The following is an 11,503-nucleotide window of genomic DNA, read 5'->3' on the forward strand; positions in this document are numbered from 1 at the left end:
TCATGTCACTCTCACTCTCACTGTGCACGCTGCAGATGCTGCTGATGAGCAGTATCAGTAGGACTATTTAGGTGGTTACCTAGCTAACGTTTAGTTGCGGTTTTGGGGGATTTGTTTGGATAGTGTATTTACTGCCTGCTCTTCTCTCTGCACAATGTCTTCTGTTATATAACCATTAATTCCTTTTCTATTACAATTTCAGTCAGGAAAATTCAGCCTTTCCTTATCATGTTCCAATAGCAGTGATGCAGTTCATATTGGGCATCAGGACCCTTCGCTGTGTAACATTATGCTTTTCCAGAGGCGATACTTATGATGGCTTTTATGGGTTCTTCAGTCTGAAATACACTAAATGTTCCTTCCCTTTAGTCTTGCATGATGTTATGTTTCCATAATGGAAACTCACATTTTAGCCATATTCTCATACACCCGTAGATGAATGAATTAGCATGGAACATCAGCTGTCATCACCATAACTAACACTGCTTTGTCCTCTCTTTCATGTTGTGTTGCTTGGATGCGGAGCATGGGCGGCACATGGCGAATCTCTGTTCAACATTGATGCTGGTAACCAATGACTAGATACTGGAACTAATCACAGCTCTGGTTCCTTCGACAGCACTGTGGGCTAGCTCTGAGCTATAGGCTGCCCAATTTGACATCGGCGCTGCTATTGCTTCTCATGGGCCAATGATCCTCTGCTGCTACAACATTACATATGATTGATTCTGAGATAGTGGAACTTACATGAGTTCCTGCAGTATTGCTGTATGATCATGATTGCGTCAGCCCCGTGGTCCAGTAGCTATGTTGCATAGGTAGAATATCCTGATATGTCAATTTGACAGCTCATCCTGCCTCAGTGAAGCATTTCAGCGGTGCATCTTAATGCAGGCGGTTGGCTAGGTTCATGGCAAGCGGATTCACACTATGTACAGTTGCCTAATTATTTAGGTAGAATATTTCGGAAGTACTAAGATGACAGCTCATGTTCCCTCATCTAGGGTACCCAGCCATGTGTCAGTTGAGAAATGGACATACTGCTGCATTAGCTCATGCTACATGTAGTTAGCTTCCACACAGAGGCCTAGTAGACAGTCATGTAATGATAGAATGGTCTATTGAGAGCTCTATATAGCAATGAGTTTACCTGCCAGTACCATGCCTCATTTAGTTTGCCATGAAGACGTCAGGTGTGGTCAATAGCCTACATGTTGACGTCTTTACTGGCTACTTGATATAAAGTACGTTGCATACAGCTGCAGGTGGTTGGCCGTGCTTCTACACCTGCATTGCTTGCTGTTTGGGGTTTTAGGCTGGGTTTCTGTACAGCACTTTGAGATATCAGCTGATGTACGAAGGGCTATATAAATACATTTGATTTGATTTGATTTGATTATACTGCTTAACACCCTAGAGTCGATTTCCGCAGCCCCTTATAAATTGAATTAGCATAATAATAAAAAATCCCCATCATCAAATCAATACTACCTTGGATGTGTGCTTAGTTGCAATCAAACCAAGTCATTAAAGTCTGTCAGTGGTCTGAGTACTTGGAGGTACTGTAATACAGAAACCAGCTATACTCGGAATGTACACAGTTTCTATTGGTGTGTATTCTCAGAGATGTTTTTATTCTACTGAAAATGTTAAATGAATACCTGAATTCCTTTCTTCCTCAGTATTATATATGTGCAACTTAAAACATTGTAGGTGCTATACCGTTTTGATCGGAAGTGACTTAAAGGATTGTGTCATGTATTTTGAAGCATGTTGCCATAGCCCCTACCACTCCCATTGTTTCACCAGCAGTGATGCTCATGTTGAGTTAGGAAAAAAAGAACACTAAGTCATATTTTGTGTCAATGTCTCTTTTAAAAGTGAATTGAACAACCTTTTTAAATGGCAGTCATTTTTACAATATTCATATGACAACATTAATATTTACTGCAAAATTCTGAAAACTAAATGATACTTTAATCAAATGATGATAAATATGATGTTTGTACTAAGGTTGATTGTACTCAAGCTGCACATTATATACAGGAAAAACATTGTTTTCTTTTTGAAAAAAAAACAGTTTGTTTAGGTTATTTTATATCAGATAACATTCATTACATTTCTAAATAATTATGTTTAGAAAATAAATAAGTTTAACACATTTCACAATGATTGTTGCTTATTCCAATAGTTTCTCCTTGGGGTCAAGATGACCCTTGTTGGTAATCGATATAAGGAAAATATGTTGGTAGATTGAGGGTTCATGGAGATATGGCAATGCACTTCAGGTAAGGAGTATTTCGCCGTCACTAAACCCTCAGCAGCATCCAGGCCAGGGCCATGAGGCCCAGAGAGGAGCACATTGTGGAGGCTCCCGAAGCTGGACGGCTCTGGGTCGTCACCAACCAGTCATTGAACGGTTGGATGCTCCTGAAGACGTTGGTCATCAAGGCAGAGGTGGAGTTGTGGTCAATGTGCAATGTTGTACTGAAGAGATCAATCTGAGGGGAAAAGGTTAATTAATTTCAGATAGGATCATAGACATAAGTGTGACATCAAGCTGGCCCAATGGCTTTACCCACTGGGCACAAACGTCTAGTTTTAGTTGAGCTGCCAAGTAACGTGAAATCAAATAAACTTTGAGGCAATTGCTCTCCAAGTAAATACATAAATAGATCACAAAAACAACAACTTTAAGGCATGTCATTGCATTCCGGTTAAAAATGTGATTAAAATAAGAAATGTATGAAATGTGTGTTCATATGCCGTACATCCTGTTGCATGAATTTTCCTGCACAGCATGAAATGATAACTTTAGAGTGCTCAAGGCTTTGAAAAGGCTTCTAAAGATTGTAATCGCCACATTACATGTTCCTTCTTAATTTGCCCTAACAAAAAATGTAGCAACCCCTATAAAAAAGTCCTTTAATTATAATCCACATAACAATACACATTTCCTTTTGCTGCAGGTCTATTTCCTGCTGTTTGAAACTGGCTCAAATTAAGATGTGGGATCTTTATGTTCATGACTTCTTGAAGAGCCAATTAATACGTCACAATCTCTTTGTTGGACCAGCCCAGATGAAAGATCATGTTTGGTAATATTTTTGAATCATAACCTTTATAATGTTTCATAAGCAAAATGGATAAGGAATGGATCCTACACTTAAATATATTAAAATACAGTCCATGTTTCTTGTCGGAGCTATGTTTATTGTCTGCTAAGTAGAAATTGTGTTCAGTTTCTGGGGAAATTGTTGCACAAACTCACCAAGTCCTGGCTGACTTTGATAGGGTCCTTGAACACGGTCCAAACCACAGCCTCATTGCAATTCGGAGTGGTCAGGGAGCCAAGGTAACGGTAGTATTTGGTACGGTCCACCCCTTCCAGGAGCTCATCCAATGAAATAGCATGAGTAATGTTTACAATATCATCTTGAGGAAGAGAGAAAGAAAAAACTTATATAAAACCATATGCTACTGAAATTGAACAAGAAAATTACTCATTTTGAATTCAAAGAGAAAACTAATGCCAAATCCTCTTCCAAACTTTATTTTGAGGAAGTAGTCTGAACCAGTCAAATTTCTCCTCTCACCTTTTAGTGTGATGTTGGCCAAGTAGGATGTCAGAGTATTCCAGGCTGCTGGTGAACCAGTTGCATTACCCGGCATGGCCTGTTTGAAAAACAAAGACTTTAGTCATAAAAAAACAGCAATAAAACATTGAAATGCCTAATCTACTGTGGAAAAATGAATGCCATTTCTATGAAGGTTAAAGCATCCGCTCACCTCTATGAAGAAGCCAAGAGCAGCGAGTCCCGTGCTGTCTGCAACGGCCATGGTCGTGTTACCGTTGTGCGAAGACTTTGCATTTACTATGTGCAACTGAAAGGTGAAGCATAACAGTTGATATAAAAAGTTATCTGAATCCATTGAAAAATTAAAACACTGTAATGATACATTTAAAAAGGTAGACTACAATCTGCTATATATACAGCTGTTCAAGGGTCATTTAAATTAATGACATATATATGCCCACTGATTCTTGAGGAATATAACTTATAAATGCTTCTTGAGCGCAGTACAACAGTCAGATTATTGCACCATTTATGAATTTGAGATTGGTTAAGTTTCCCCACCTGTCAGCTTTCTAGTAAACCAAGTGTCGGGGCTGCAGTTGAGCTGGGGGGGAATTAATTCATTCTGGACTAAGGCTAAATGAAGACCTTGACATTGATCCATTGCAGTGTGGTATATGTGCATCAGTATGAGAAGTGTCACCCAATGATTAATGGGCTAAATTCAGATTCTCAACCCTTCTCCAAAAGTGTACTAATACACTTCCACACATTAATTTAATAGGAATGGATTAGTGCTTGGAATATGGTGGAAACTCCCTCCAGGCATGCTTGCACTAATCCTTGAAGGGGGGTGGAAGAGGGGACACTAATGGAGAAAGGTTAAGAATCAGAATGCACTAATGTTGTGTTGAACCTTCCCATACCTCCATGGGGTAGCGGGTTCCATCCACTGTGTGCTCTGACCCAGGTACTGAGGTACCATTCCCCAGTGGAGGTGAAACTGCAGGCTGTCATAGGCCTCAGACAGTGCCCCACCTGTAACCTGGACTCCACTTGTCAGTTCCACTTTGACTGAAAGAAAGAGAGGAGGAGCAATAGGAGAGGAATTGGTTACATTTTGCACATAAGGGTTCCTGGTTTGGTTCATACATTATCCTCAAGTGGGACTTTGTGTGTATGGATTGAGAAAGCAAGGCATCCATCCATTCTCCTCACCAGTTTTGCCAGTGTTCTTGATATTCTTCATTGTATAATTGTCTCCGTATTTGGTGAAGGTGAAGGCAGTCAGGGTTTCATCGCCCACTGCTGATGCAGAGACGATGTTGATGGGAGACTGACGGGATCCATTGCAATGTTCACTGGCAATGTTGGACCAAGTGGTGTCATCTTAACATGGAATCAATCATACCATGGTGTCAATGTACCATCGTTTTATAAGGGTCATATAATATGCTAATAAATCAATTCTCTAGTCTATTATCCACTGCTATCGCAATCACTTCAATTTGTGAGTAGAAATTACACTGTAATCAGTGGGTAAAATCAATACTTACCACAACTAGGATCATGGTAACACCACACTGTTACAATTGAAGAAGGGAAAAAGTTATGCAGAGTCACAACATTGATAGAAAAGTCACAGTCCAACAAAATAATAGAATAATCACTTACAACCGCCTGCAGCACCGTATGTAGTGGGGACGAAGAGTGTCGCAACGATAACCACAAGTTGATTCATCTGAAAGCGAGATAAAGGCAATTATGAATGGAGAGACCACTAAAGCACCAACCAACACAAGAAATCCATGCACTTAGAAAAGTGGTTGAAATTTGGTCAGTCCGCCCTGGTCTTAATTCTCTTCCTCCACAACGTCCACAAACGTAGACGTCTATGATTGGTTCCAATTTGGTCGAATCCGTACTGGCCTTGATTTGACCCAAATATAGGCATTGATATTTCACAAGTTTGGACACTACTGTTGTCTACTATGCTCTACTGTACTGTGCTATCCAAACTTTTTAACATGGACATCTATGATTGGTTCAGATTTGGTCCAGACCGACCAAATTTGGTCTCGTTTGGCGGCGGAGGTCATTAGCATAATACCCAGTGTGCTTTGAACATGTTAATTGTTATATATTGGTCATTTAGAAGACCCTTATCCAAAGTGACTTACAGTTGGTGCAATCAACTAAGGTCGATAAACAACCACATACAATATCACAGTCCTAGTGAGTAGGGGTGTTAACCCCGGTGTCCTGGCTGCAGATCTTAATTTGACCCAGATTAGATTTTTACAAACCAAATAACCACATCATATGTTATAGCAATCTGTACGGTCGATGACAGTCTTTGACATGGCACGCAGCCATTGGTTAATGCATGCAACATCTAAGCAGGGGAACGCAACCAAAATGTCTTTTGGAAAAGGCTGGCATTAAAACTCCTCCTTTATCTGTTGTTGGACATCTGTCAGGTTCTCCAGCAACACTGAATCATTTTTGTTTACTTTGTGTGTATCCAAGAACAAACATGAGTAAATAGACATGTATTTTGTTTGACAGTTTTCACTGATGCGGGTGATTGTTTTGAGTTGACTCACGATTGTTTGTAAATGTATATACGGCTCCCGGAGCACATTTTCCTTTGTTATGTTGGCGGGTAAAGTATCGAGCTGATTACTCCGTTTCCTATCTCTTTTATTTTTGAATTAATTCTGTTAGAAATAATTATTTCTGGTCTGAGTTATGACATGAGTTAGAATAAATGATGTCATGTTGAAACTACCTTGATGAATTCTGATTGTTTGCCATTATTGAATAGAGACTATCTTTATGATTTGATTTATGCATTATGGCATTTTATTTATTATTGTTTGTTCTCAGATTTTCATTCCTGCACACTCTGAATCAATTAAAAGTCAACAACAGTGAGACTAACCAACTCTGTGTCTTTCCTTCTGCCAAACCTTATTAGTTTTGTTCACCTGTTCACCAATTTCTTCTCCTGACCTAACCAGTCCCCCTGGCCTAACCAGTCCCCCGAGTGCCAACACTCATTTGTAAAAACGTTTCTGTAACCGTTGTTGAAGTGTTCTGTTGGTTCTTCAGAACTTTGCACATGACCACTGCCAGTTCTGATGCTTTTGGGCAAGTGACAGATTTGAGCAATTTGAAATATTCCATAGGCCTACTGCAATCTTTTATTCCACACTGAAATCCTATATTATTTGGAAATGTTACTTTTGAACATGCACATAATGCTTTCTTTGTTGACATGTATATATAAGTGATTATGTATGGCTGAAATTTGGCCATAGAAACAATTTCCAAAACAATATGTATTTTCAACGTCCGGAAAATAATTTTAAACGTCCATAAACAATGTATTTTCAATACCCCAACCTCACACTCTTTGCAATTCATCCCTTGGTAAATTACATGGAATCATGAGGCGGCAGGGTAGAGCATTGGACTAGTAACCGGAAGGTTGCAAGTTCAAACCCCCGAGCTGACAAGCTACAAATCTGTCGTTCTGCCCCTGAACAGGCAGTTATCCCACTGTTCCTAGGCTATCATTGAAAATAAGAATTTGTTCTTAACTGACTTGCCTAGTTAAATAAAGGTAAAATAAAATCAAATAAAAATGAAAACAAAAAAAATGAATAGTCACTGACTTCCCATCACATGATTTGGCATAAATGCAGTGAAACAGCCTAGTCAATGAGATGTGTGCCACTTCAAACATACCATATCTTAAAAGCAGGGCATATTATTCCATAAATGTATATGTATGTTAGCATCAATGCCAGAATCATCTTACCTTAAAGTCACACCTGTCTTCACCTCTCAGTCCTGTGCGCTCAGCCTCCCATCCTTCCTCTTTATATTCAGTGGCACACCTCATCTATAAATAATAAACACACCTCCTTTTGTAACTCAGCCGGTGGGTTTCAAGTTGTGTGTTCAAAATTGTGTAATACTCTAAAAATAACGCCCATTTGGAAAGCAGAAGGTTAGGTGAGCTTTGCCAGGAAAATGTATGCAGTACCTGTGGCAATGACAATAATGAAAGATTAACTTCGACCTTTAGAAAAATGAAACAGTCAGCTTTAGCAAACTCCAAAATCTTGGCTTCAGACTAGTCCTCATAGCAGCACAACCAGTCAACCTAAATCAAGTGACATGATTCAACAGTAGGCTATTTGGTCTACAGTTCATAATAGTGTTTTAAAAAATACAACAGCTTCAGACAAAATGACACTTTATTTGCAACCTGACATAGAAACAAACTGCATAGATGAACATATAGATTGGAGGAATCTCTTCACACTCCTTGACTCCCTTTTGGATAGAAGGATGTTTGGTCTTCTCAGAAGAAAAATTGTCCTGCTCCAAAAGAAACGTTCCTCCTTCCTCCTTTCCAGCCTTCCTGACTTGGTAAAATGTTAAATGCTCTACAACATAGCTTTCTTAGTGTCCATCAAGCTTTCACTACCCTTAACCTTGTTATGAACACCTCCAAACGGGGTCATGTGGTTTGGTAAGAAGAATGCCCATCTTCCCATACGTGTAATTACTGCCTCTGAGGGTATAGAGCTTGAGGTAGTCACCTCATAAGCGTCTGCTAAATGGCATATATTATTATTATTATTACTTGGGAGTATGGCTAGACGCTACACTGTCCTTCTCTCAGCACATATCTTAGTTGCAGGCTAAAGTTACATCTAGACCTGGTTTCCTCTATCGTAATCTTTCCTCTTTCATCCCAGCTGCCAAACGAACCCTGATTCAGATGACCATCCTACTGTCATGACGTTGCCCTCTTTGGGTACAGCAAGCACTCTGCTCCTACAACCAGACTGCTGTGGTCAGGGAGAGGTCGTAAATTCATGGCCACGCAGTTTAACGACAGAGTGAATTTTCATAGAGAACAAAGGAATTTCTTCTACCTCACAGAACTTGAGGTCCGAACAACATTAATGTTCCAGGGGAAGAATCCAGCCACGAACTGGTCCGTTTGTTACATTTTGGTGAGGCTCATGGGAGACGGTGCGGCCACATTACCATAAAGCTGTTTATATAATAGCCTCAGATATGGGGTTTACATCTAATTGTTGTATAAGATGAATGAGTGAGGATGATACTGTTGGTAAAATTGTGTAATGTGATTTTGGACTGTGAAGAATGAAGGAATGAAGGAAACTCCAATTCCCTTTTGAGTTTAACTTAATCAGAGGACCACCCATGAGCTCAGTTCGGTTGGACATCCTGGGACAGGCCCTTTTCTGCAATTCCGGATAAAACCCCAATTTTGAGAAATTCTCAGTAGACCATGTTTCTCTCAATCACAGGAGGACAAAGATTGCAGACCATTGCTGAATCTTTTAACCATACCACGTGGTTAAACTCTTAGACTATTGATACCGACAGAATAAAAACAAGTCTTTGATATGAATTACTAGTCTGCAGCTAGGAATTCAGTATCATTGAACGCTAAGAACGACAACCGCCGAAACATCCATTCTACAACAACATGAATGAATGTCACTCTGAACAATCCACTCTGTTGTGACGTTGGCCTGTAGGAGTAGGTTTATGACAGTCATAAAAACCTTTTCTCCGTATTCCCCAAGGTGTCTACAGCATTGTGACTGAGTTTTACGCATTTATGTTGAAGAATACCCGTAAGCGGCTACATTGCGCTAGTGGTCACCTGATGGCTCTCAGAGTAATTCTCGCGTAAAATACAGAGGTAGCCATTATTCCAATCGATCCTACTGAAAAACCAATTGTCCCGGTGGATATATTATCAAATAGATATTTGAAAAACACCTTGAGGGTTGATTATAAACAACGTTTGCCATGTTTCTGTCGATATTATGGAGCTAATTTGGAATATTTTTCGGCGTTTTCGTGACTGCAATTTCCGGGCGATTTCTCAGCCAAACGTGAAGAACAAACGGAGCTATTTTGCCTACAAAAATGATATTTTTGGAAAAAAGCAACATTGGCTATCTAATTGGGAATCTCGTGAGTGAAAACATCCGAAGCTCATCAAAGGTAAACGATTTAATTTGATTGCTTTTCTGATATCCGTGACCAAGTTATCTGCTGCTCGCTGGACAAAATGCTATGCTAGGCTATTGATAAACTTACACAAATGCTTGTCTAGCTTTGGCTGTAAAGCATATTTTGAAAATCTGAGATGACAGGGTGATTATCAAAAGGCTAAGCTGTGTCTCAATATATTTCACTTGTGATTTTCATGAATAGGAATATTTTCTAGGAATGTTTATGTCCGTTGCGTTATGCTAATTAGTGTCAGTCGATGATTACGCTCCCGGACCCGGGATGGGGAGTCACTTAAACCCAATTTTGTATTGCTGATTCAAATTGTTAGCCAGGGTTCATGCAGATAACCAAGAATTTACAACTTTAAGATGAGACTGAATTAAGATGACAATTAATATTGACTGCGATTGATGTAAAATATTACTAGGTCTTTAAGAGTTTATTCGGAAGCTCAATCAGGTAATATTAATTACGGAGATATTATTTTATAGAATAGCATGTCATATCACTTAATCCGGCATAGCCAAAGACACGACAACTCTAACCACGACAGAGATAGAGAGCGAGAGAGAGAGAGAGGACGAAAACTCTCCAACAGAAACTAACTTTTCAACAAAGATCAAGACGACACACTGAGCGTAAATACAGTGTCTTGCGAAAGTATTCGGCCCTCTTGAACTTTGCGACCTTTTGCCACATTTCAGGCTTCAAACATAAAGATATAAAACTGTATTTTTTTGTGAAGAATCAACAACAAGTGGGACACAATCATGAAGTGGAACGACATTTATTGGATATTTCAAACTTTTTTAACAAATCAAAAACTGAAAAATTGGGCGTGCAAAATTATTCAGCCCCTTTACTTTCAGTGCAGCAAACTGTCTCCAGAAGTTCAGTGAGGATCTCTGAATGATCCAATGTTGACCTAAATGACTAATGATGATAAATACAATCCACCTGTGTGTAATCAAGTCTCCGTATAAATGCACCTGCACTGTGATAGTCTCAGAGGTCCGTTAAAAGCGCAGAGAGCATCATGAAGAACAAGGAACACACCAGGCAGGTCCGAGATACTGTTGTGAAGAAGTTTAAAGCCGGATTTGGATACAAAAAGATTTTGCAAGCTTTAAACATCCCAAGGAGCACTGTGCATTCGATAATATTGAAATGGAAGGAGTATCAGACCACTGCAAATCTACCAAGACCTGGCCGTCCCTCTAAACTTTCAGCTCATACAAGGAGAAGACTGATCAGAGATGCAGCCAAGAGGCCCATGATCACTCTGGATGAACTGCAGAGATCTACAGCTGAGGTGGGAGACTCTGTCCATAGGACAACAATCAGTCGTATATTGCACTAATCTGGCCTTTATGGAAGAGTGGCAAGAAGAAAATTCAGTCTCTCGATGTGCAAAACTGATAGAGACATACCCCAAGCGACTTACAGCTGTAATCGCAGCAAAAGGTGGCGCTACAAAGTATTAACTTTGTAAGTATTAAATTTGCACGCCCAATTTTTCAGTTTTTGATTTGTTAAAAAAGTTTGAAATATCCAATAAATGTCGTTCCACTTCATGATTGTGTCCCACTTGTTGTTGATTCTTCACAAAAAAATACAATTTTATATCTTTATGTTTGAAGCCTGAAATGTGGCAAAAGGTCGCAAAGTTCAAGGGGGCCGAATACTTTCACAAGGCACTGTACATATGAGATGAGTAATGTAGGGTATGTAAACAAAGTGGCATAGTTTAAAGTGGCTAGTGATACATGTATTACATAAAGATGCAGTAGATGATATAGAGTACAGTATATACGTATACATATGAGATGAATAATGTAGGGTATGTA

General features: G+C 39.4%; 1 pseudogene; it reads right to left on the reverse strand.

The window, feature by feature from the left end:
• Positions 1-1,855: 1,855 nt before the first annotated feature.
• Positions 1,856-7,505, reverse strand: LOC118401845 (carbonic anhydrase 4-like; annotated as a pseudogene).
• Positions 7,506-11,503: the final 3,998 nt, after the last annotated feature.

The sequence above is a fragment of the Oncorhynchus keta genome, chromosome 23 (assembly GCF_023373465.1).
Source record: "Oncorhynchus keta strain PuntledgeMale-10-30-2019 chromosome 23, Oket_V2, whole genome shotgun sequence".
Classification (NCBI taxonomy): domain Eukaryota; kingdom Metazoa; phylum Chordata; class Actinopteri; order Salmoniformes; family Salmonidae; genus Oncorhynchus; species Oncorhynchus keta.